This window comes from Ammodytes marinus (assembly GCF_949987685.1).
Source record: "Ammodytes marinus genome assembly, chromosome: 4".
NCBI lineage: Eukaryota > Metazoa > Chordata > Actinopteri > Uranoscopiformes > Ammodytidae > Ammodytes > Ammodytes marinus.
Genome location: NC_137233.1, coordinates 14,216,737 through 14,223,842, shown reverse-complemented (window position 1 = coordinate 14,223,842; position 7,106 = coordinate 14,216,737). Strand labels below are relative to the sequence as shown.

Sequence of the window (7,106 nt, the reverse complement as noted above, 5' to 3'; positions counted from 1 at the left end):
GTTCGTTTGTGGTGTGAATTTGTCCGGACTCGATCCGACCCAAATGCAGGAGGCACTGTGCCTTTTCTTTCTTTTATTTTTTAATAAATAGCCGTCAGCTTCACATTATGGGAAAGTGTTGTTGTCGCCATTGTTAGGACGATAAGTTGTGGTTTGACCGGGAGCCCAGAACAATATATTTCATTTGATCGAGAGGACGCATAAACATGCTGAATGTGTTCAGCGATCAGATGAAGGAGAGGGGAGCGTCGCTGCGCAAGAAATGTGTGTTTTTATTTTGCTTCCCATGTACGGGACCGTCAATACTATCCCCGTGTCAGTTTGGAGCTGAACTGCGCCGACCCAGCTGATACACAGTTTAATCAGCTGAGTGTCAGCTTGAGCCTATTCTTCTCGCGTGACGCGCGTCCAGCACCAAAAATACAGTACAAATTATGTTTCACATTGTAGGCTACAAGCCACATAACGTGGCATTGACATAGGGCTACATATTATAACCATATGAAACAACAATAATTTGATGTTTTTCCTCTTTATTTATAGGTTCGATGTAGGCCATTTTATTATTTTTAACCCCATATTATATCAATGATATATATTTCGCAGTTTTAACTTTGTGCTTCCTGTTTCTCTCCACCCCAGAATGTCTGTCCAATGAATGAATAACCTCAGATCACGTGTGGTTTTGCTTCGTAATGCTGGTTCACTTGCAAAAGGGGCAATATGAAAGTGGACCACACCAAACAAAAAAAATCAAAACTCTATTTGGTCTGGACCAAAGCAAGTGAACTAGCGGACTTTCCCAGTGTGAATACACCCTTAGTTAATTCTACAGGTTCTTTTGGACCTGGCTGTGTTGTCTAGCCTGCGATTGTGCTATTATTATAGTTGTTAAGTCCATTTTGATTCTTAGTGTGCTATAGTGTTATGTATATAAAGGCGGAGTCATTCTGGAGAATGCTTGTTGTCAAAATCACTTTGTCAAAATCAGTGAATATCTCCTCACGATCTGCTAACTGTCCGTACTGTGTGTGCACACTGAAATAAAATCAGCTGTTAATCCACAGCCTATGCTCTATAAACTGGTACAAAAGGTATATAAACTAAAGGCACCCACCATAGCTAGCAACATGTCCGTTTACAACAAAGCAGGCTGTGTATTATTGTTAAAAAATAAAAAATTTCCAGTGCACAGACAATACGGACAGGTAGCGCATCGTGAGGACATATTTACTGATTTTGCAAAACGTGATTTTGACAACAAGCATTCTCCAGAATTGCTGATCCAACCTAAACCTTTAAGCCGAACCACTACTAGCTTTTTGAGGCTGAATACCCAAAAAATCAGATACCATTGAATCGGCCAGAAACTGGTGACCAAGATCTGTAGTGTAATGTTACATGATAAAAATGGACTTATCCATGGTAGACACACTTTTTGATGGAGACCCTTTTTCTAAAAAGGTCTCAAACATATCTTTGGAATTTCTGAATTTATCCAATTTGACTCACATGGCTTTAATTGAGTCATGTCCAGTAAAAACTGACCAGGGATAATTAGCACTTACATATACACTGAGTAAAGACAACTACTTACTTATAAAAGTTGAAGGACCGTTGACTATTTGAGTTTTGAGAACTGTTTTATAAATCCTAGTGCCTCAGTGAATTCTAACCTTCAAAATGCAAGATAAAGTAAATCTTAGCCTTATCCTGGTCATCTGGGACCTGCCATTAATGAGCACAACAGACCCATTTGAATGGCTGAAAAACACACACAAAACAAAGTGATGATTCATAGGTCTGGAACCAGGCTACATAAGCATCACGTTCCCATCTGTAACACTACAGAATACCTTCAGGCTCTTTAGGATTAGACGTGGGTGGAGAGTGGATGCAAATACTCTACTTGTGAGGTGTACGAGTTACATATACAAACAAGAAATTAGATTATATTCCAGTAAAGGCACAGTCAGCACATCCAGTTTATTGAGGATTACATTCATTCATTACTTCAAATCAAATTAACACCTCGGGCCTCACGGAGAATAGCCATAATGACAATTTAGGAATGAGTCATGTTAAAATGTGTTGATCTTTGCATTTTAGTTCTTCTTCCATAATACATTACATACAGTGAAAGCTGTTATTATCAGAGTTGAAAGCCAACTCTATCATAATATTTTCCTCTGAAAGCCTGAGGTTTCAGGCCATTTACTGCAGTAGCAGACATATCTTAAGGATGATTTGAAGAAAAAAAAGGCTAAAATATGAAGAGGACAAAAACCTCAGCTCCTATTTTAGAGAGACAAATGGGAAATATAAGATAATTACATGTTTTAAAAGTATAAAAGCAATAAAACAACAATCAGTAATATCTCAGTATGTATATGCTAGCACTGCAGTCATCACCTCACCGTACTTGAGCTGGATAACTTTTTCCCAATGAGCTGAAGCTCATATTTCTAAGGTTTTCCTGTAGAAAATAGAGAATTATTCTCGTCCGCCAACATGAACAGCTGCGAAGTTCATCAGTTACACAAATCAAACACATGAAGGACCAATGTAATAGCCACATGACATCCTCAATAATCCTTAGGATGAGGACATTTAACTAAAAATCAGCCTTATGTACACTGCATATACAAATAATTACTATATTGTTGGACTTTCAGTTTCCTAACAGGATTAATACTTTTGGGATAACCCTGATATATTATAACTATTTTCTTGATATTTCCAGCTTTGGTTAGCCCAACAAAGAATTCATCTTTAGTTGACATGGTCATAACCTGTAGTCATATGGCAATGGGTCACAAGTAGGCATAGCTTAATTTTAAGATGGTTAAAGGTGATTTTGACAACAAGCCTTCTCCAGAATCTCTGACTCTACCTTTACAGGGGTCACAAAAGCTACATTTTTTTTTGACAAATTACAAAAAAAAATCATATTGGACAAAATACCAGACCGGACCAATATACCGGGCTTTCACCACAAGTTGTTGAACTCCGGTTGGTGCAGGTCTATTACCCATGCTCCCGTATCTAGTGGATATAGTGACGTGAAAATCTAGCGTTGTTAAAATAAAGTGGCAGTGTAGAAATCCCACAGCTCCTGCAGCATGAGCGCTAGACTGAATAGGCGCACGGTCTGGCTGCTAATTTATTTTTGTTAAGCTAATCAAAAATTATGTTAAGTGTCTTGTTGCTATACTGTTAAATTAATGCGATACGAGTAAGATTAATGCACTTGTCGGGCCGTTTGGTGTCGGTATCTTGCTGCTGCTGTTCATTCACATAATGACAAATGCCTGTTTAGCTGATTGGCATACAGTTAAACTGGTTTAAGCCCGTAAACCGTAAACTGACCCAAACCTATCATTCACCTTAACCACCTTATTTGCAGGTAAAATAAATTGGGATACCTAAAATGTATTGTTACTTTTTTTTTACTGCTATGATAACTTGAACTATTTAAAAATGTTGTTTACAAACAAATTAAATAAAGTGAACAGAACATATTGTGTACAAATCCATCTGAATTTCACGTAGATTTAAAACCAGGATAACACAATCCTATACTTGAGCTATCATCATACATTCCGATTTCTACCTAATGAATGACTAGCGCTGGTAGTGTCAAGTTTCCTCTACACTTAAAAAAAAACTTAAGACAGAATTTGTTAAATAATTTTACTCATTTTGCAACAACTTCTGTTCAAAAGTTATTGAGTGCTTCTTAAACGTACATTACCAGAAGAAAATTATGTCAGACGGCCAATAAACAAAATGCAAAACTAGACAGTTGACTACAAGAAACCATTGATGGAAATGGGGTGGTTGTTGAACTACAAGGGGTCAAACAATCACAGGTTTAGCTAACAAATCCTCACAAAGCTTATTATTATAATATTGGTATCCGCTTCAAACATTCCTGGATCAGGTGGACTCATGCTGAGGTGAGGTCATGGTGAAGTCTGAGGATGGTGAACACTGGTCTGTTGTGCAGTCTGGCTAGGTAAAATGCAGAGTTGTGACCCTTTAAAAGCCTAATAAAATGTTTCCTGGCATCAAGATATTCCTGTGGCACAAAAGCAACAACAGCACTGAGGCAACTCGTTGGCACCGTTGCCCTGTTAGTTGCCCCGGTGACTCACAGCTTTAAAAGCCTCAGCTGGAGGAAATCTTTCTCAACACAAGAACACAATGAGCTCCAGACGTTCTAGTACTGTCAGACACATCTGATGGGTTGGAAAGTATGAGAGCCTGAGAGAGACATCCTGACTGCCTCCTTTCAGGAACGCAGACCATCTCCCATGAGGAAATAATCTTTAACATTTAATTTGCAGTTTGAATACTGTAAATCTAACAATTACGCCATAGATTCTTTATTTTAAACCACAAACCAATTTCCCTTTGGACTATTAAAGCTACTAAATCAAATCTTTCCATGGCAGTCCTGTCAGCTAAGAAGAATGAGCTTTTCATACACATGATCCCCATGAAGAAAAGATGATTCTATGACGGTATCCTTCCTTAAAATCAGAGCGCAACATTTGAAAGGTTGCTTTGTACTTTTTGGTCAGATAGAGAGACAAAGTACCAACAACTGATATACAGTCAAACATAACAAAATGGGATGTACAGTTAAGCTTGTGGTCCTTACACTACTGAACAAAGCGGGTTTCTTCTCGTAAACAAGAAAACTCTAAAGCAGATCACATCAGGTTCTAATCAGATAACTATAGTTTTTGTGAAAATTGCTCCCTTTAATCTCAAAATCTGGCTCATACAGGCTATTGTTTCAGCAGAGCTGAGAGGAGGAACAGAAAACTGAACATGGGTTGTTTTTTAACAGGAGTACATTAAATGAGGACTCCCTCAGATATTATATAATAGTTTACAGAAGACTCGGTTCCATTATACTTCTAAAACAGAAGAAAGATGGGTCAAAGCTCATATTTTAACTGCTCAACTCAGTATTGACGAAATATACCAACAGTGGCGTACTTGTTAAACTTTAGGTGTGGTTGGTAAGTTTTTGACTCCTCACGTAAACATCTATCTATCATATCAAGAAACTATTTCATGATAATCGGGTAGCTCGCTCATTACTGATAATGATCTGATGATGAATTGGTGCTGCAAAATGAGTTGCGAGATATATTAAAAAAAAACACCAGAGACACTACCTTATGCAGTTTCCTATAATTGCAACAATGTTTCTGGCAGGACGCAAACCAGAATCTCCTTTGATTACACGGGACCTTATACATGTAGGCCAGCAGGACACCAATGGCCAATGGCTTAAACCTGTTGAAGGTTAAAAGGGAAGAACAGTGACAGTTCTATCTGAACCAATCATTTTATAAAAAAATACTTTTACTTATTGTAGTTCTCTGAAATAATTTTTAAATATTGGTGAGAAAAACTTAAAACTAACATTTTTTTAAAAATTTACAAATTTCCTTCAAATACAGTGCTGTTTGAAAGTTTGTGAACCCCTTAAGCATTTTGGAATTGTATTGTGTTAACCATTATTAATTCATTTTTATCAATACCAGTATTTTTTATATGAAATAACAGATGTTTGTTTATCAATTCAACATTTTTCTTTTCCAGAAATCAATTGTTAAAAGAGATAAAACAAATTATTTGCCAACTGTTGTATCTCAAAAGTTTGTGAACCCTGAGCTGCATTGCTTAAATCGAGCAGGTAAAAACAATCAGGTGGGCCAAACTGATTGATGAAATAGACCAATGTAATGAGAGATCTTTAGGGAAGAAATTGGGTTGCACAAGGTAAAACAAAGAAAAAACCAAGTCAGTTTAGGCTCACCAAAGTGAACCCATACAGGTCAGACTGTATGTACAAAAACTTTTTTTGAACATGCGATAGCCCAGCAAGTTCCTTGTTGATGAGATGATCATTAAACCAGATATCTGATGATTTGGAAAATATGATTTCCCCATCGAGATGATGCATTGAAACCAGAACACAAACCCGATCCTTTTTCGGTTCATCTGACTGCCAAACCAGGGCATATTTGGATGGTCTTGGTCTGCCATAAATTGTGACTCAGAGTGCCGTTCCAGCTCAGCTCAGCAGAAAATACCAGCACTGAATGGAAAAATGAATGGTACAACACGTGGACCCCTGTGGGTCCGTTAAGGTTTTCCATTCTTGGGAGGTATTTTTCATTTCGCCTTCTAACATAAAGCTCAAGGCATTCCTGTTGTGCCTTGTTAAGATACAAATCAGGCACAACACAACACAAAACAAAACAAAAATAATGTAATTAGACGTTCCAAAACATCATCTCTGTTTGTCTCACAGTTCTGCGAACTCTGCTTTCCAATAAAGGAGGAAAATATATTATAACGTACAACCAAATCTACCTGTTCTTACGGTTATATTAAATTGTGTGTGTGGTCAAACAATGCCAAGTATTTTTCCTAGTTCCAGGAATAAGCATCAGTTTTTGGAACAAGACAGAATAAATGGCTTCATCTGTACTGTAGATGTACAGTAGGGGAGAACGGGGTTATATGTCACACGGGTTGGTTGTCACAATCGTTATATCTCGGAACCAGAAGGCGCTGTCTGTTCAATTTTGGTAAGTACATATCCAGAATGGGGATCAGAGGTCACCTACAACAGATGGAAATTAGCCCCTGGGCTACAATCTGGCACATTTACATGTTGGAATGACTATGTTTATCAATGTGCATTGTCCTGAAATAATTAAATACATACATACATACATACATACATACATACATACATACATACATACATACATACATACATACATACATACATACATACATACATACATACATACATACATACATACATACATACATACATACATACATACATACATACATACATACATACATACATACATACATACATACATACATACATACATACATACATACATACATACATAGTCTTCCTTGGAGTTAGACTGCTGAATTTGAGGTGAGAGGACTGTTTGTGTTTTTCATGTCAAATTGAAAATATTTAGCTCCTCAGTATTTTTCTTCTAGTTTTTACACAATGGGTTACCCTAAAAAAAGTGTGAAGGGTAAGCTATAGT

At 37.2% G+C, this 7,106-nt stretch overlaps 1 protein-coding gene across 1 annotated transcript in view; it reads right to left on the bottom strand.

The window, feature by feature from the left end:
• cenpp (centromere protein P) overlaps positions 1 to 7,106 on the bottom strand; it is a gene marked incomplete at its 3' end in the record, with an annotated part of 101,417 nt that overhangs the window by 29,286 nt on the left and 65,025 nt on the right. The window lies entirely within an intron of this gene.